Source organism: Stigmatopora nigra, chromosome 2, assembly GCF_051989575.1.
Source record: "Stigmatopora nigra isolate UIUO_SnigA chromosome 2, RoL_Snig_1.1, whole genome shotgun sequence".
NCBI classification, from domain to species: Eukaryota; Metazoa; Chordata; class Actinopteri; order Syngnathiformes; family Syngnathidae; genus Stigmatopora; species Stigmatopora nigra.
The window spans coordinates 20060991-20081910 of record NC_135509.1 but is presented as its reverse complement, the minus strand read 5'-3'; the positions used below and the strand labels follow the sequence as shown (position 1 = coordinate 20081910).

Here is a 20920-nt window from a genome sequence, read left to right as displayed (position 1 = left end):
TCATTTGATTCAAATGTTGTAGAGTAGGGAGATGTGGGAAATAGACTGGATAGGGGTCCTCTAGGAAAGGAATTGGAGACCCCTCTACTATTGAAGAAATTCAGACCACATCTACGAAACCTAGTTGGAATTGTGGATGAGTTGTGTAGATGTCTAATTAATGTATCATTCATCTTCTATTTTTTATGAAAAACGCATTTGCCATATGAAGGAGCTGTAGTTTGAGATTCGTCAGCAGAAACACCAAAAGCATTTAAAACCTGACTTCTACTGTACAGTCCTTTTAAAATCCCAACTTGAAAAGGTGGATTATTTGTTGGAGGAAGGATAAGTTTAATGTTTTTCTCTTCAATCATTATGTGCACTATTTTTAAGCTGCACTAACAATACAGTTAATTTTAAGAAAATTTCCTAAAAGCAGAGAGCAAATTTTCAATAGTAATTTTCTACACATACTTAAACATGTGCAGATAGAATGAAAACGTCTTCCCTACTTTTTAAATTCAATTGAATGTCTCTGGGGAGATAAATCTTACCAGGGCATTACATGATGTAATTGAATTTCGTTATGCTTTCTCTTGTCTGAAGGGAGAGGGCTGTGACGCATGCAGGTGGACTGAAGCAGGGTGCACTGGAGTACAAATAAAAGGTGCATTAAGGAGCCATTTCAGTTGAACTGTGAAGTGGTCACACATAGAGCAAATTCTTCAGCTGCTGCTTTTAGGGAGGAGGAAAGTGTAGTTCCATCATATCAAAGGTAATCTGCTGCTTTCAAGGAACTGTAGTTTTCATTCTGAAAGTATTATCAGTAGGCATGGGTATAAACCGAACTTTAGAAAGTTTACCTGGTTGGAATTAATCTGGCAACATTTTAAACATGTATTTTCTTGTGTATCTTGCTTATTAATTAACTTGTTGTTTCTTCCTTTTAAGATGAAGATTTGGTTTGGGATTGTGCTTGTGTCTCTCATCTTTTGCCCAATGTTCTCTGACACCATGGAGTTGATTAATACGGTAAGATCTTTTTTAATTAGTGTCATTTAACGTGTTGAATTTTGAAATTAGCATAATTTATGCAAAGTGTCTATCTGCTTCAATTTATAAAGTAAAGCTGAGAAACCAAAAAATGAAGAATATACTAGTGAGTGGTTTCTAGAAATGAATCTAAAAATGTATGTTTGGTGCTTGTACATATTTGTATTTGAACACTAGCAGCTTCTATAATTGAAAAGAAAATTATATCAAATTAAATCTGTCTCATACCAGTTATAGATAGTATGTATGGCTGTATTAGTACATGAATGTGTTGCAACAATATAGAACAAAATGATCCTACAATATTACATCAAATGTAGACACATTGATTTTCCAAACCGCTTTTCCCCCGCAAGGGTTGTAAGAGGTGCCGGAGCCTTTCCCAGAGAACTACAGGCATCAGCCGGGAGATGAATCGGTAGCCAGCCAATCACAGGGCACAAGGAGACTTATACGCATTCGCACACAGTCATACTTGGGGACAATTTAGAACAGGGGTCTCAAACTCGTGGGCCGCGGGCCAACTGCGGCCCCGGGGACGATAATTTGCGGCCCGCATGTTAATATGAAAGATTAATGTACGTGCGGCCCGCAAGATTGATATAAATGACACTTGTTGTGTTCAGAGCTGGATGAACACATCACGGTGAGGTATACGGCTCCAGAGAGCAGGACATTGGCTGGGCTGTCCAGTGCCTCGCTCACTCACTCATTCATTCCTCCAATCAGCTGGGCGGAGGGGAAGCCGTGAAGCCGATCACTCCGCTCGGCTCAGAGAGCTGCCGTAATCCAATACGATCGCGGAGCGAAAGTGCGCATGTGCCACAGACCCGCGCGACTGAAAGTTATAAAATCAATCCGAGACTGATTCCAAGTGTAAACACATATTACAGCCCCAGAGATGTCTGTTTCAAATCCTGCCGTGAAGAGAAGGGTCAGTGATGAACACGGACAGTTTCAAGAAAAGTGGGGAGTGCAATATTTCTTTGTTGAGCACCGGGGCACACCAACGTTTCTCATTTGCACTGAAAAAGTAGCGGTGCACATGGAATACAATTTGAAACGTCATTACACTACGAGACATGCTGAGGAGTACGAAAATACCAGGGAGATGAGAGAGCCAACCAGGTTGACAGTCTTAAAACACGTCTTCTGAGGCAACAGGATTTCTTCAAGAAGGCTACAAAAGAAAGTAATGCAGCAGTCAAAGCTAGCTACGCCGTTTGTGAGCTGATTGCCAAGGCAGGAAAGCCATTCACAGAAGGTGAATTTATCAAAAAGTGCATATTACAGGCTGCACATATTGTCTGTCCAGAAAAGAAAAGTCGGTTCAACCACACTAGCCTTTCTGCCAACACCGTGGTAGAGTGCATTTCTGACCTGTCAAGTGACATTTATGATCAACTGTATGAGAAAGCACAATGTTTCAGTGTATATTAGGTGACTCTTGATGAGACCACAGACATCACAGACACTGCCTAGCTCGCAATATATGTCCGTGGTGTTGATGACAATTTGTAAGTGGTGGAGGAGTTGCTCACAGTAATTCCAATGCATGGGCAGACCACCGCTAAAGAATTATTTCACCAGCTGTGTGATGCCATTGAGAATGCCGGTTTGCCATGGAAGAGCTTTGTTGGAATAACAACTGATGGAGCCCCAACAATGATTGGGAGGAAGAATGGGCCATGTGCCTTTTTGGGAGCACATATTTGTGTGAGAAGCTCTTCTCCACCATGAACTTCAATAAGTCCAAGTATAGGTCCAGACCAGATGAGCATCTTCAAGTTCTATTGAGGGTCTTCACTGCTTCCTCCCTCAAGCCAAATGTGGCTCAGCTATGTGAGAAGAAGCGCTGCCAGGTCTCTAGCAGCAAGAAGTAAGAGAAGCTGTGTCCAGAATATTTGATGTTCAATGTTCCATTCAAGTTAAGAAAGTTAAAATTTAAAGAGCTGTAAATACAGACTTTTGAAACTTTTGAATAAAAATAATTAGTTTTCTCTACTTAGCCAGCCACTGTATATCTACTGTATGCTCATTATTATTATTTTTCTTATTACTGATTGTTTTATTTTTTATTCATCTTTAAGTTAATTTGTTTAATTCATTATTTTTCATTAAAAAATAAAGATATTTGATAACGTTGGAATGTTTTATCAGCGCTTTTCTTGTGGAAATCCTGATGCGGCCCAGTCTCACCCAGACTCTGCCACTAGCGGCCCCCAGGTCAATTGAGTTTGAGACCCCTGATTTAGAGTGTTCAAACAGTCTACCATGCATGTGTTTGCGGGAGGAAACCAGAATACCCTTAGAAAACCCACGCAGGACTGGGGAGAGCATGCAAATTCCACATAGGGGGACCGACCTGGACGTTAACCCAGGTCCCCCACTGTGAGGCCGACGCGCCCTACAGACATACATACATACAGTAATACCTCGATTATTGTGGTTAATGGAGGGTTGGGATACCTAGATGAGTCGTCGTACACTTGGAGTAATTTTAGCTGGCCAACAACGCCAGGGAAAGTTTGCCACTTTTTCCAGTTCTCTCTATTTGTGAATAATGGCTCTGACAGTGGTTCGCTGGAGCCCCAAAGCCCAGGAAATGGCTTTGTAACCTTTTTAACACCGATAAATGTCCATCACTTTTTTTGCATTTCTAATTGGTTTTTTTTGGATTGTGGGATGATGCTCTGATCTTGTAGTCTACTTTATTTTGTCCGACACATTCTATTTGATTGTTTTCTTGAATCAACATATGTGGTAGTAATCAGCTGTGTGTGTATGGACAATGAAATTGAACTCAGCTTTCCTACAATTGTGACTAGTCACAGTCATTTTATGATTTAACAAAGGGGGGCAATTACTTTTTCACAAATGGCCAGACAAGTTTGTAACTTTTTCTGCCTTGGTAAATAAAATTTAGAAACTGCACATTTCCTTGGGTTGTCTACCTGTCATAATAAAACTGGTTTGATTAGCTGAATCCTATGTGCATGATTAATACCACATTTAATCACATATAAGCCGCTTTTGGGATACAAAAAAATGATGACTGAATCGAGGGTACGACTTATATGCACATAAAAAGTCGACACGCACGAAACTGGAATGCAGCTGATACAGTAATATATTTCAAAAAGAGAAAAGATAAACAGATAAAAACCTAAACAAAATGTATTTTGCGTCTATGAATGAAATTCAAGAAAAAAAACTCACGAGTGCCCATCACTGCTCGCTCGGGGCTCGGCCATCTTACCTAGGGTGCTACCGTCTTACTGAGTTAAACATGCTTTGACTGTCCATATGCGAGTAGCTTTGATTTTGAAATTTGAAAAAAATCCACAATTATTTTTTTTTTGTTCAAAAGTGACAAACTATTGCAGTATTATTAACCAACGAAAGAATTTAGCTGTTTTTACATTAGGAAGCAATGTGGCTGATACGTCTTAAACTTCTGGTAAGAAAATTTTTCGCATTAGAAAGAATCAAGTTCTCATCAAGATAGACTTATTTATTTTTTCAAATTGAACAATTTCATATTTTGCATTTACAAGGGCCGGAATATCAACTTCCTTATGATATTGACTCTAATCATATGCGAAGGTAATTTTAAGGGTGAGGCTTATATGCGCGGGCGGCTTATAAATATTCCTATAATGACATACTGTCTGCATGTTTTCTTAGTCAACTTGTGATTAATCACTTTTTATTTTATTATAGGCAGGAATGATTACGCATTTTGAGTTTTTAAGCCACGATTGTGCAGTGGTTCTTCTGCCTGACTTTGGTGTGGGCAGTCTGTTTTTCGATTCGGTGGCGGTGTGATTTTGAGTACAAATGGTCATTTGTCACTCTGTGTGCCCTACGGCTGACTGGCAACCACTCAAGGGTGCACTCGGCTTTTCGCCTGAAGTCAGCTGGGATAGGCTCCAACAAAACCTGCTAGGATGTGCGGTATGGATGATGAATAAATGAGTTTTAAATACTGTGGTACCTCTACATACTAAGTTAATTGGTTCCAGAACTTGTTTCAGAAATTCGATTTCTCGTAAATAGAGAAGTATTTTATGTCAATTCTATAAGTTGTTCCACAGTCCAAAAAAAACTCAAACCCTTTAAAGATTATCAGTGTTCGAATTTTTTAAAGAAAGATCAAGAGAAAAATGAGAGAAAATGGTGAGTAAAGTATTTAGTAATGTATTAAAATGAATAATAAACATGGAATTCTTTTTTATTCATGCACGAGCATACAGTTGTGGTCAAAGATTTACATACACTTGTGAAGAACATAATGTCATGGCTCTCTTGAGTTTCCAGTTACAGAGTACCTCGACCTACGATCACCTCGCGGTACGAAATACTCGTTATACAACGAAAATTTCGATTGAATAATTTGCCTGAGATGCGATCAAAATACACTCGGTAATCAGACGTGGGGAAGCAGGAAGTTCCATTTCGAAAGCCGCGGTGGAATTTATCAAGACATTTGCCTCGATAATCGTCCAGGAAAGTTACATCCTGTTACGATCGTGGGTGGCGGACCCCAAAGCAGGCGAGGCTGCGAGTTAGGTTCTTTCAAATCTTTATTAGGCTCGTACGCGAGGCTGGCGGGCACACGAGGGGATAGGGGTGATGGGTCGTTGGCCGTAGCAGGAAGGTCATTTGCCGTGAAGTCCGTGTGGAAGGTACCTCGTAGGAAGCAAGGTCGCAGTCTTTGGTCCAAGATCCGTGGTCGTAGTCCGTGATCCGTTATCCGTGGTAATGGGGCAGAGCGTGGTGGGAAACCCTGGGGCAAACAAGTGGTCGTATATCAATGAGATAGGCACGGAAAAACGTGACAAGGTAATTAACAGTAAACTGTTGTGACGATCCAGCAGCATGGTCAAGTTCCTGGTGGCTTTGCTGGCTAATGACCCACACCAGGCATCACTCGAGTCATTAGGGGCTGGACCTGTGATAGGGTGACAGGCGCAACAAGCCACCAGACTAGTATGGGGCCTGACACATCCCCCAGCAAGTGTTCAACTGCGACGAAACTGGTCTTTTTGGAAAAAGATACCCAGGCGGACATTCATCGTGGCAGAAGACAAGGCATTACCGGGGCATAAACCTACGAAGGACCACTTAATTCTAGCTTTGTGTGCCAATGCCAGCGGTGACTGTATAACTAAGCCGCTACTGGTGTACTATGCGGAGAAGCCACTTGCTTTCAAGAGGCACAACATCAAGAAACAAAACCTACAAGTTATGGGGCGCGCTAATTCTAAATCTTGGATTACGCGTATTGTGACATTTGTGCGTCATTATTGAAATATTTTGAAGGGGAGGCAAAAACAAACATCTCTTGATGCATTCGTTTTGAAGACTCCGGCAAAACGCCCAGGTGGGGTCAACCCGTAGAACTAAGGTAAAACAAACAACTGTTGATGTGTTCGTTTTGAAGACTCCGGCAAAACGTCTGGGTGGGGTCGACCTATAGAACTAAGGTAAAAAAGAAACAAAATTAGAATTCAGTTATGTGAACTTACATTAAATGTTAAATGTCTGTATATATTTATCCAAGTGAATATAAATGAGTTTGTTCGTTTACGCGTGCTGTAAATAAAGTCCCCCCGAACACCCCTCCGCTGTAGGCCCCTGTCTCTACCCTCCGTGAAATGCGTCTAATTTTACTTCTATTGAACACATTTTATTAATACTAAACCAATTGTTGTTTATTACTTTGACAATATATGGCAAATTAGAGGAAATAAAACATTTTTTCCAATCCCATATCCTGTTTTGGGTGTTTTTTTCAGAGGGTTGGAAAAAAAAAAATTTCAATTCATTTCAATGGGAAACATTCGCTCGAGTTACGAAAACCTGGACATACGATCTCAGTCTCGGAACGGATTACGGTCGTATGTCGAGGTACTACTGTATTTCTAAAACTGAGATTTTTCTCTGATAAAGTTATTGGAACAGATACTTTGTAACAAAAGCATTCATGAAGTTTGGTTCTTTTATGACTTTATTATGGGTTAACAGAAAAAGTGATCAAATCTGCTGAGTCCAAAATATATATACAGCAACACAAATTAGCAATTTTGGTGACTTATAAAGTTGCATCAGCGAAATGAGTTTCATAGTGATTAAGAGTGACTACAGTTGGTGACTTCTCTGAGGGCATTTAAATAGGAGCCCTATTAAAATGGCCTCAGAGAAGTCACCAACTTTGGATGCAAGTTTGGATGCAAATGCCCATAAACGCTACAATAGGAAGTCAAAGGAGCTCAGCATGGGTCTGAAAGAGCTAATCTTTGACTTGAACAAGTCAGGAAAGTCACTTGGAGCCATTTCAAAGCAGCTGCAGGTCCGAAGAGAAATAGTGCAAACAAATGTTTATAAGTATAAAGTGCTTGGCACAGTTTTGTCACTGCCACGATCAGTGAGAAAACGCAAGCTATCACCTGCTGCTGAGAGAAAATTGTTCAAGAGGGTGAAGATTCAACCGACAATCACCAAAAAGCAGATCTGCCAAGAAATAGAAGCTGCTGGAACACAGGTGTCAGTGTCCACAGTCAAGCGTGTTTTGCATCTCCATGGACTGATAGGCTGCCGTGCACGAAAAAAGCCTTGCTCCACAAAGCGCCACCTTAAGGTTCGACTGAAGATTGCTGCTGATCACATGGACAAAGATAAGACCGTCTGGAGGAAAGTTCTTTGGTCAGACAAAACAAAAATCAAGTTGTTTGGCCACAATGTCCAGCCATATGTTTGGAGGAAAAAAGCTGAGGCCTAGATGGGATAATGAAGGAGGAGGATTACCTTCAAGTTTTTCAAGATAACCTCTTAAAGTCATCAGCCCGAAGATTGGGTCTTGGGCGCAGTTGGGTGTTTCAACGGGACATTGATCCCAAACACACATCAAAAGTGGTAATGGAATGGCTAAATCAGGCTAAAATTAAAGTTTTCTAATAAAATTTCTGGACAATGCTGAAGAAACAAGTCCAGGTCAGAAAGCCATCAAATTTAACTGAACTGCTCCAATTATGTCAAGAGGAGTGGTCAAATATTCAACCAGAAGCTTGCCACAAGCTTGCCGATGGCTACCAAAAGCGCCTAATTGAAGTGAAAATGGCCAAAGGACATGCTAGCAAATATAAGCACTGCTGTATGTATATTTTTGATTGAGCAGATTTGTTCACTTTTTGTTCACCCATAATAAAGTCATAAAATAACAAAACTTCATGAATGTTTTCATGACAAAGAAGTATCTGTTCCAATCACTCTATCAGAGAAAAATCAGAGTTGTAGAAAATAATCGGAAACTCAAGAGAGCCATGAAATTGTTCTTCACAAGTGTATGTAAACCTTTGACCACAATTGTAAGTGTCAGAATGAAGCTAACGTTAAGCAACAGATTTTACTTCACCAATGTTCCCTCTAATTTTTTGTTTGTCTGGGCAGAAAGACAACCTCCATGAGCACACTGAGTAGCAGTGTGCAACATCATCATTGCTCGCTGTGGGCACACACCAGTATCACACCTGCCATAAGCAGGTGCGTGTCTACTACACATAAATGATTGAGTAATAATAAAATGTAATGATTAATATCTATGAATGGGCGGCCCAGCAGATGAGTGGTTTGCGCGTTGGCCTCACAGCACTGGGGTGCTGGGTTCAAATCCAGGTTTGTCCATCTGTGTTGAATTTGCATATTCTCCCTGGGCCTGCGTGAGTTTTTTCTGAGTACCCCATTTTCCTCCCACATCCCAAAAATATTAATTGTAGGCTGATTGTACACTAAAATTGCCCCTAGGTATGGGTCTGAGTGTGCATGGCTATCCGTCTCCTTGTGCCCTGCGATCGGCTGGTACAGGGTGACCCCCGCCCCTGGCCCAAAGTCAGCAGGGATAGGCTCCAGCACCCCCCACGAGTGATAAAGTGGATAAAGCGGTTCAGAAAATAAATGAAAAGATATCTATAAATAAAACATCTTCATAAATGGCATTAGAATATGCACAAATCCAACTTTAATTTTACCTTATTTTTCACATATGTCCATCTAACTTCTCATTTTCATTCAAACGACTTTTTTGCTGAATGTGTCACTCTAGATATTCAAGTTTCCATTTATATGCAATATTTTTCCATGATTTATCTTTTGATTTATTTAATAAGAGATAGCACATATTATTGAACATATTTATATTCATGTTAATGAACTAATTTTTTTATATAAAAAAAGCTAATTTCCATTTATAGTCCATTGTGTATTTGACAAACGATCACACATACTAGAGACGCACGCACACATGCACTCAACAACACACAGCAGATTTAGACAGTTCTCACCCAATTTCACCGCTTGTTCTTCTATTCATACAGTAAAGTAAAAAGGAATGTATTAAGAATGTGGTCAAAATATCAAAATGTAAATTAAAAAAAAGACAGAAGGGCTGTAAAACACAAAAAACAAGAATGGACTTAGCTACTGCTACTGGCTGCCGCATGAACGACGCCATCATGGGGAAAGGGGAAAAAAATATAATGTTTGGATTTTATTTAGTGCGCTCCATATGATTGCTGCTGCGCGGAGAAGATGAGAGTAGTGCACAATTGCGCACACGCGCAGCTTAGAGAAACATTGCTTGTTACTTTACTTTATATTTCATAATCCATACTTTAATGTTTTACAACTTTACTTTCAAGACTACTTCAAGACTCAAGTTGTGCGAAAGGCAGTTTTTGATCTATTAGCTTAGTTTGTATCTGCAAATTCTGGTCATTACATTTTTTACCCATTCAGCCTTAGCTACGCTGTTTTACAAGAAGGATCAGCTGTTAGCGCTACATAACACCTGGAGGCCCCTGGATCTCCCCGCGGAGTTAAAGAGGAAAAGAAGAGGTTGCAGATCTGGACGAAAATATCAGGAAAGACGCTTCAGACCCGGCATTCCTTCTACTATTATGGGGAACGTAAGAGCTCTCCCCAATAAGATGGGAGAGCTAACGGCACTTACCAAACTGCAATGACAATATTGTAAAATCTGTATTTTGTGCGTCACGGAGACCTGGCTGAATGAACTAACACCAGACTCTCTTGTCGCCTTGGATGGTTTTCAGCTCATGAGGGCGGACAAAAATGCTCAGGATAGCGGTAGGAAGAAGGGTGGGGGACTAGCTGTTTTTATTAATTTTGTCCTGGGCATATTACAGTGAAGGAGCAACTGTGCACTAGAGATATCTAGCTAGTATCTGTAAGCATAAGGCAGTTTTACATCCCCCAGGAGTTCTTGCATGTTATCGAAATAACTGCGTATGTACCTCCTTCCGCCGATGCGGCAGTCGCTCGCTAGCTGCTTCACGGTACTCTGTCGCTGCTGCTGATGTCACACCCCCAGTCTTCCTTCTTATCTTGGGTGATTTTAACCATGCTTCCTTGGCTTCTACTCTCCCCATCTTCACTCAGTATATGAAGTGTCACACCAAGGAACAACAATTTCTGGGCCTGCTGTATGCCATCACAAAGGAAGCATACAGCTCAGTCCCCCTGACCCCACTGGGCAGCTCAGACCACAACCCGGTCCATCTGATCGGCACACAGTCTACTTGCCTAAAGACGTTTAGCCGACTGACGTCTGCGTGAGTTAGCCGACCGGATAGCCAGCCGAAGAACGTTGTGCCGACGCGCTCGCCCCATCCCCGGTCGTGTGTGTACAAGCTTTTCAACCTTAGCCCACGGACCATATATGGCCCGGCCTGCGGGCCATATACGGCCCGTTACAGAAAACAAAATTCATTTAGAATAACAAGTTACAGATAACAACATTCATTTAGAAAAACAAGGGCATTTATTCACGGCTAAAAAAAGTAGTTATAACAGTAAGTACTATAATCACAGAAGAAAAATCTGTAGTTGTAACAGTAGGTGCTGTAATTTACACCAGTATAGAACACATTGAGATTCATCTTTGAATTAAGGTTCTCAGCAAATCATTTTGAATATATATTTCCTAAAATAATGGGAAATTATTTGAAATGAAAATATTGTTCATATTGGCACACATCAATAGAAGTAAGTGTGTTGCTTGGCATTTTCAGGTATTGTTCTCTAAGCCCCCTAGTCTTTCTTTTAGTATGTCTTCTGGCATTAATAATAAGCAAGTAAAATGATTATCCTTGGACTGGCTCTTGACTAATTCATTTGAACCATGTCTATTTTCTCCCAAATTACCCATTATTAAACATGCATCCAGAGGATGTTACTCTTTGCCTGACGGATTCTGTGTTAGTTGACCTATATAGTCTTCATGTTGTTTACATCTGACGGTGAGCAGTGTTCAGTGAATCTGTTTTGTGATCCATTTGTCACTCAATTACAATAATCCTTCTGGTGACCGTTACTGACACACAGCACTGGTAAAACAACCTTAAAGTAGGTATATGTACACATACACAACACACTAGCCTGAAATTTTGATTCTCAATCACCCTTTGATGAATGCAGAGCTGGACCCCCTGCATTTTGCCTATCGTCCATGCATTGGTGTGGAAGATGCTACCTACCAAATACCTGATGCACAGGTCTCTTTCACACCAGGAGAACACGGGAAGCATGGCTAGAATGATGTTTTTTGACCTCTCCTCTGCGTTCAGCACCATTCAGCCAGTCCTAATGGGAGGAAAACTGGAAGAGGCTGGAATAGGGAACCACCTAGCCTTATGGATCATCAACTTCCTCACTGACAGGCCACAATATGTGAGACTTCAAGACTGTACATGTGATGTGGTAGCTTCCCCCGCAAGGCACAATGCTCTCCCCACTCCTGTTCTCCCTCTACATATCAGACTTCAAACATAATACAGACACCAGCCACCTCCAGAAGTTCTCTGGCGACACTGCTATTGTTGGACGAGTGATGGACGGGAACGACCTAGAATACAGGGGAGTCATCACAGCCTTTGTTGACTGGTGTAGGCGAAACCACCTCAACATCAATACCAGTGAGATAAAGGAAATCGTAATCGATTTTCGGAGGAATCCTCAACAGACTACTCAGGTGCACATCCAGGGTACAGACATTGAAATTGTGGAGAATTTTATGTACCTGGGTGTTCACCTTATCAACCAACTAGACTGGTCCACAAACATAGATACTCTGTATAAAAGGGGCCAGAGCCGCCTCTATCTACTGAGGAGACTACGGTCCTTTGGAATGTGCAGGACACTGCTGAGGACCTTTTACGGTACTGTGGTGGCATTTACAGTGTTTTATGCAGTGGTCTGTTGGGGATGTGGGAGCACGGAGAAGTACAGGAACAGGCTGAATAAGCTGGTCCAGAGGGCCAGCTCTGTTCTGGGTTGTCTTTTGGACAGTTTACAGGCATGCCCTTCTGCTCTTAAATGGAGAATTTTGTGTGGAAGTACATTTTCAATCGAGTCGTGCCTATGGGACCAGTAAATGCGCTGATTTTTAGCAAAACATTGTTCACTGACAATTAAACAGTGGTTAATTGTTCATATGTCTGGGCATACAGACAACTTCCCCGCGCACCCAGAGTTCCAGTGTGAGCAACATCATAAATGCTCGCTGTGGGCACACACCAGTATCACACCTGCCATAAGCAGGTGCATGTCTATTACCCATACACAATCTAGTCATAATAAAATGTAATGATTAATATCTATGAATAAAAAATCTTAATAAATGACACTAGAATATGCACAAATCTGACTTTTACCTTATTTTTCACATCGGGCCTTCCCACTTCTCATTCAAACGACTCTTCTGCTGAATCTGTATTGCAGAGGAAAACTTTCTTTTTATTTTGATTTGATTTATTTATTAAGGGACTACACATTTTAATGAAAATATTTATATTCATGTTAATGACCATATATGTAAATATGTAAGATTGTAGCCGAGGCCAAATTTCCATCTTTGGTCCCTTGACTCGGCTGAAGACAAACGATAACAAATGCTAGACACACACGTGCGCGCATGCACACACGTGATCGCACAAACACACACGCACACGCACAGACACATGCACACACACACATGCACACACACACACACACACATGCACACACACACATAGAACAGTTTTAGACAGTTCTCACCCAAATTCACCGCCCTTCTTTTATTTGCACATATACTATGACAGATTTTATGAGTGGCCCGGCTGTTTCGCCATGATAACTGGTTGGGCGCAACACCACGGAATCGTTAGCTATAAGCTTACCTACAAAACAAATGCATAGGCGCAAAACGCATAATTAACTTAGCCAATGAAAGTTGTTAGCATTAACCTATACTGTGGAAGTCAACACACACGATCTGAACCGCATCATATTATTGGCTGGACACGGTCATAGTCAGAGCTATATCTGTAATTAGTATTTCTTGTCGTTTTTTACAATTCACTTTGAATTTTATTTTACATGCTGATTGCTGTCCGCGGACAATAGGAGAGAGGTGCACAATTGCAAATGTGCACAGCTTAGAGGGAATATTGTTGTTGACCCCTTCTTTTTCCTTAGAAGTTCTTTCTTTAACCAAGACAAATAGAACATGTTTTTTTTATTACAATGCCAATTTGGGAGCAACTTGGGTTTGGGTGTCTTGCCCAAGGACAGTTTGACAGCAGATCACCTCAGCGAGCCAGAAATTGTTATATCTAGGTATGTAGACACTTAACTGTCAATGGAAACGCAGTGAGTGTGCTAACAATTAAAAAACTTCAATATGCTTAAATACTGAGCACTAAGCCTGAGATCCCGTGTGCTCTTGTTCTACATCACCCTGCAGGCAAAGGAGAGAAGAGGTTGGACCCTCAATAGTGCTGGATACCTATTAGGTCCCCGTAAGTACTGAGCATGAATCGGCAAATTAAAATATTGTTTGACTATGAAGACTCATATACGTTTTGCAGCTCTAAAATAGATATTTGAAAAATCTCAGTTCCAGTTAGATGATTGTAATGGAAATGATTATTTTTGCAAAAAGCTCAATTTTATACCAACCTACATTTTTAACATCACTGTACATCATAATACAGTGCACCTTATAATGCGGTGCGCCTTATAGTCGTGAAAATACGTTAAATATATATATATATATATATATATATATATATATATATATATATATATATATATATATATATATATATATATATATATATATATATATATATATATATATATATATATATATATATATATATATATATATATATATATATATATATATATATATATATATATATATATATATATATATATATATATACTTGTAGGTCACGTGTGAAAAGGAAGAACAAATTCACTCCCATCCAATTCACTTTTTATTGGTCGTAGTCAATCAATAAGCATCAATGCTCTTACCTGTAGACTGTCTAATAAGTGCATACAAATCTTGCAATTTGTAATTTGTTAAGGCATTTCTGTCTTAATGATTTGATTTGGTGATTCTTAATGATCCCATTTACTTTGATTTGCTCTGTACTTTGTGTTTTTGCTTTGTTGTTCTGTCTAATCACCCTCTTGCTATTGTCACAATTAAATTTCCTGAATACGGAATCAATAAAGTTATGCAATCCAATCCAATTCTTTAGAAGGTCTTATCCCGCCTGTCTGCTCAGGTGGACACTTTCACTCCAGAATGCCTTTTCCTTTCTGGCTCAGAGTCTGCAGGCCTTCAAAGGCTGAGGGACTCATTGGGTGACGTGTCGTTGGGAATAAATGTGCAACATTGATCTTCCAATATTGCACACACACACCCTTCTCCACCAGAAGCATATCAACCGCTCTGCAGTCCTGGAGAGCCATGAGACTGGTGGCTGCCAGCTGTTCCTTCATTGCTACAAATCCCTGCTCAGTATAATTTACAAGTGTTTGGACTTTGTAATGGATGGTGTACATCCTATCCATATTTTATTTGGAGTAACCCAAAGAAAAATCACAACCTGCTTCAATTTATTTAGCCAACCCATACCCATCTAGTATGTCTCTGGGGATGCAAAATGCATCAATGTAAGTCGGATCAACATCCTTCGATGAGGCTAAACGTCGCCGAGATAGGCCAGGGGCTGCACCAAAATTCTGAGCCGCCAATTGTAACTCCTCGACCGTAGATGTAAAAACAGATACGTACTGGTGAGAGCAATGAAACCAAGGCACATAGCCCTGTTTCTTTTTGACAGCAGTTATACAGTAATACTTTAACAAAGGAGTACCCCAATATACGAGGAATTTGAGATACGAGTAATATTATTCTGAGCCAAGATTTCCCGTGAGATATGAGACCAATTTTGATATACAATCGTTCGAAACAGCCAGGTGGCCGAGCTGCGAGAGGCTGCTTATGATTTCAGGGCCCTGTCTTTTCTGCCGCATTTCCCTTGTGCAAAGATCTCTACGAGCACTCGACAGAGTGTTGCATTTTTCCATGTTTTTTTGCTTTAGTCAGTGCAGAATTAAGTGAGACAGAGAGGGTCCACTGCAAGCCAGTGCAATGAAGGGTAGTGCAAAGAAAAGTCTTATGATGATAATCAATATTAAGCACAAAATAACCGAAAAGCATCAGAGTAGTGTATGTGTGAGAGAGCTGGCTCACCAATACATATGGAGAATCAGGTAGTTTGCCTCGAAAGCCTTGGTGGAATACATTAAACCTTTTTCCCTTTGCTATTGCACAAGAAAGTTTAAATTTTGTGTAACGTAAGAATAACTTTTTTAAGTGTGTAAAGGAATCTAAGTTCATTTAAGTTAAATTTAAAGTTTATGTTATGTTGCGAGCGCATCCATCAAGTCTCTCGCCCTCTTTCTCTTACTCTGTCCCTCCCATTCCCGAACTCTGCATTGAATACTATCTCATTTTAGTATTAAACATCATGACCACTGGTTATTTGTTACACTGTTAGTAGATGGTATATTACAACCAAAAAAAATGTTTTTCACTGTAATATCCTGTTTTTTGTTGTTGTTTTTTTCCAGAGGGTGGGAACAAATTAATTTGCATTAAGTTAGTTTCTATGGGAAACGTCGATTTGAGATACGAGTAAATCGACATAGGAGCTCGGTCTCGGAACGCATTAAGCTTGTATCTCAACGTGGAACCAGCGGTGCAGTTTCTCTTGGAATATGGGTACATCAAGTCTCATTTACCGGCTCCGGATTCAGACCCTGCCCTGTAAGGTTCAAAATAGGTTAAGTAAGCAAAGACATTATCAGTGGAAAAAACTGGCCTGTCTTTTACTGTTTTCATTACAGATTATATACTGTTTATTTTTTTTATAAATAGGACACAAATTTTATTTTGTAAAACCCAGAATGGTGATTCAAGTAGTCTTATATGTGGGAGAAATCATTGGGTGTTCATTCTCCTAGCTACATGAGAATACTGACACATGTCTGAATATTTAACTTTTACTGTGGACATCCTGACACACATGAACAGGCTGAATGTGAAGCTACAAGAGAAAAAACGGTTTGTGCGTGAAATGCAAGCAAACCTTCCGCCTTCAAAATCAAGCTGGTTTTATTTTTTCAAGCAATTATCAGACAAGTCATTTGCTCATTTCCCCACACTGGTTGCGTTAAAAGAGGGCCCCGCAAGTGGAAAAATACAGGAAGTCATTGGATGACCTGCATGAGCAATTCTGCCGTCGGTTTTGTGATTTTGGGAAAATTGACAGCTGGTGTCATGTCGTTTCTCACAAGACCTGGAAACGGCTCCACAGGAGTTGCAGTTGGAACTAATTGATCTCCAATGTGACAAGTCTCAACTCCCTGAAAGCCCCTGAGTTTTATGCTTCATTAAATGCAGACACATTTCCAAACATCCAGAAGATGGCACAGAGGATTCTGGTGCTATTTGGCTCTACATATGTGTGTGAACAACAAGATAAAAACCAAGAAAGCACCCACAAATCCCGGATGAGTGATGAGTATTTTAATACTTTAGTCCTTTTTTTCTGTTTAAGTTTCATAAGTACTGTTAACGGATGCGTTTTTTTTATATATATAAAAGTAGTGGGAAAGGCTCCCGGCCCTGTTTGATTCCAACAAAAATCACACATTACATACACATTAGATTACAGCTGTGAGAACAATGGGAGACAGAAAAAAAGAAAGAAAAAAATGAAGACACAGGACTATCAATGTAGAGGTTTAATTCTCGAGGCGGACTGGTTCTCAACACATTTTCAATCCTTACACACAAGCTTTTGTTCTGGTCTATTATAATTAGCTAATTTACTGTGGGATCTACCCATTTTGAAGTTAGGTAGGTGTGCAATCAGGGCAGTAATATCCCCCTCTTTCTTTCTATTTCCCCTCTGTTTGTTTTTCCCTAGGCTATCACCACACACACAACACAATCATACACTCGGGGATTAAGTACCGAGCTGGCACAGGACACCGACACACTTATTAGTTTCATGGACTCATACTCTGTGTCTACACCAAAAGAGACAGAACAATGTTCCATCTTCTTTTCCAATGATAAATACTGCTAGTAGCTTACTGAAGCGATGAAACCAATATGAATAAGGAAAATGAGGTAAAAGCAAAGAAAACTAAAAATGTTCAATTCTTGAAAGGCTACTCTTTTCAAGTACAGTCTATTGTGCTTGCTGGATGTCTTACTTTAACAACTACAGATACCTGTACTCTTGTCTAGATGGTATAGATGGACACAGAACACTGGGTGAAAAAAATGGTCTTGCTGGCAAGAGAGATATGGACTTGGAGGAATACATTCAAACAGGTTGGTCTTTTCATTTTTATTTTGAATCATCTACACTGTACATAATGTAGATTCCATGGTATGATATTGCCAGTTCTATACATGCACAGCACTTATGTTTATTGCTTTATTGTTGTTATGACATAATCCTAGATGTTTGTATTCTCTCAATATACTTAAAAATATTGACTTCATTTTTGTCATTTTTTCTTTCATTTTTCTTATCAATGAAAATTGGGATTGTGGTAATTTGTTGTCATTTTCACAGGTGGCCAAAGGAAAAGAGAGGAAGGCATTGTCCACCCCATCATTGACTTTCTGTCATACCTCAAATTTAAATGCAGCAAATATTAACCAGTGTTGTCATGGATTTTTTTTACATTCCTCCATTATCGCATATGTTTACCATATTTACTCGCATATAAGCCACCCACGCGTAAAAGCGGCACACTCAAAATTGCCTTAAAATTGTTGAATTTTACAATTTGTCGAGTATAAGCCGGACCCCTGATTCCCCATTTTCACCTCTGTATTCATGGTTATAATAGGGAGTACAAATATGGTACTTTGAAGGGAATATTTCAAGAAAAATTATCACGTGGTATTTCCCAGATATTGTATGAATCTGAATCATATTATTAGGGTCAATATAATAAGGAAGTTAATATGCCTGTCTTTGTAAATGCAAAATATCAAATTATTCATTTTGAAATAAGAAATGAATCTATCTTCATGAGAACCTGATTCTTTTTAATTACAGAAAATACAATTTACCTATCAGAAGTTTAATATGTTGTTGCAGTATTATTGCTTCTAATGTCAAAATTATCTCAATTCTTTCAATGGTTCATATTACTCCAATAGTTTTCACTTTCGAACAAGTAATAAAATGAAAAAAAAATCAAAGTGGGATTTTGTGTTATTCAAAATCAAGGCTACCCGTGTTGGCTAGTCAGAGCATGTTTAACTAGATTTAGACCACAACGGTAACATGGCCGTGCCCCAAGCGAGCAGGGACGGGAACGTGAGTTTTTTCACTATCTATGCACGATACCATTGACCAGCCGTGCATTTCCGTGACACTTGGTCGACGGACACTTTGTTCCCAGACGTTTCGTCGAACGGACATTTGGTCGACGGACAATTCATCACCAGATCACCAAATCTTACATATTTACATGTATTGTTCATTAATTTGTATGTCCATGGTGGTGATTGACCCGTGAAACAATGATATAGGGAAGCAATAATTCGGTCTATTTCCTATGTAATGCTGATTAATGAATGTTGTTTAATGTCGTCTTTTCTCCAATGAACGTAGTGTCCTATTCAAACAACAATAAATTAACAAACCAAGGGTGATAAACACATGACCTTCATGTTGTAGAAGCACCCCAGGTCAGTTTGTTGTGCTGTCCATTGAAGAATCTGCCAGTATTGAATAGACAAAATTCCAAATAAATTCTGCCATTGAGGGCAATAGGCGTCCAATCCATTTTCATTGGGCGATTGGCAGTTAAAGAGCCCATTCATTTACTGCGCTTGTCAACAGTACATTTCAACCAGAGGTTCCACTTTAAATTGATTGGCCGTCTGGCATTTGAACTGCACTTGAGTTGGATTTAAGGGTAAAAATGATGTGGATCCACTTTTTGCACTAAAAGAATGTTCTTTCAGTTGAAACATTTGAGGATACGGGTGTCAAGACCGCTGTTGACATTCATTAATCGTTGAACATAAGGAAGCACCAAGGCAGAACGGTGCTAGGCAGAACGGTGCTAAGCAGACCGGCCGGCACCAGAAGCCTGGTTTGTGGCTTCGGCACGGGAACAGCGAGGTCGGGCGAAGAGCTTGGACGGGCGAGGAGCTTGGACGGGAGAAGTTGGGCGAGGAGCTTGGACGGGCGAGGAGCTTGGACGGGTGAGGTCGCGTGAGGAGCTTGGACGGCCGAGGTCGGGCGAGGAACTTGGTCAGGGGCTTGAGTGTCCAGGCCCTCCTTCCGCTTCTTCCTGCGGCGTGGTGCTCGTTGCCTCCTCCGGGAGGATGTTACAGCACACCCGCCAACTAGAGCAGCATGATACAAAGTCGATCCGACCACGACTATCACTAACCATAGTCCTTAAACAACTCTGGAAACAAAATCAAGTAATTGAACACAGCTGAACTGAAAATGCAGTTAAGCCAGGGGGGGCAAACGAGCCGCTCCTGACACTGGCGACCAAAAGGCCGGCGACCAAACGTCCGAGCACCCCAAACACATCAAAATTGGTAATGAAATGGCTAAATCAGGCTATAATTAAGGTTTTCGAATAAACCCCATTGAGAACTTCTGACCAATGCTGAAGGAACAAGTCCATGTCAGAAAGCCATCAAATGTAACTGAACTGCACCAATTCTGTCAAGATGAGTAGTCAAAGATTCAACCAGAAGCTTATCAGAAGCTTGTGGATGGCTACCAAAAACGTCTAATTGAAGTGAACAATTCCAAGGGATATGTTACTAAATATTAGCGCTGCTGTATCTATATTTTGTGACCCAGCAGATTTAATCACTTTTTTTCTGTTCACCCATAATAAAGTCATAAAAGAACCAAACTTCATGAACGTTTTTTGTGACAAAGAAGTATCTGTTCCAATCACTCTAACAGGGAAAAAAATCTGAGTTTTAGAAATAACTGGAAACTCAAAAGAGCCATGGCATTATGTTCTTCACAAGTGTAAGTAAACTGTATGTTTCAAACTACCTTGACCTGGAATTGATGAATTCACGTCAACCTTTCAGCAATCTTTACTGCTATGGGGGTGTTGAGTTGAACCACGAATGGGCCTTTCCAGCGTGGAGAGGACCAGGACTTTCTTTTTAATGCTCGGATCGGGATCTGGTCACCTGGCATCACCACCTCCTGTAAGGGAGACAAGGAGGATAATGGCAGCTTACATGTAATTTGGACAAGTTTTCCTCTAAATATTTTTACCATCCACTCTCTGAGTGGACCTGCCTCACCCTTAGTCTCTTGCCATGGTTCACCTTCCCATAGGGGAAGTTGGAATATTCTTCCATGAACTATCTCAAAGGGTGTTAACCCCCCGAGCTGGGAGATACTATCCTCGTATACGTTTTCCATGGTTTTATTAAGCCTTA

General features: G+C 40.3%; 2 long non-coding RNA genes across 2 annotated transcripts; one reads left to right on the top strand and one right to left on the bottom strand.

Annotated features, from left to right (window-relative positions):
- Positions 1 to 698: 698 nt before the first annotated feature.
- LOC144182883 (uncharacterized) lies at positions 699 to 18068 on the top strand. The gene is made up of 4 exons (XR_013324747.1): positions 699 to 757; positions 934 to 1014; positions 17714 to 17800; positions 18048 to 18068. It is a non-coding gene; the product is annotated as an uncharacterized LOC144182883 (long non-coding RNA).
- LOC144182872 (uncharacterized) lies at positions 5220 to 10465 on the bottom strand. The gene is made up of 2 exons (XR_013324746.1): positions 10350 to 10465; positions 5220 to 5824 (listed from the first exon to the last, which is right to left on the bottom strand). It is a non-coding gene; the product is annotated as an uncharacterized LOC144182872 (long non-coding RNA).
- Positions 18069 to 20920: the final 2852 nt, after the last annotated feature.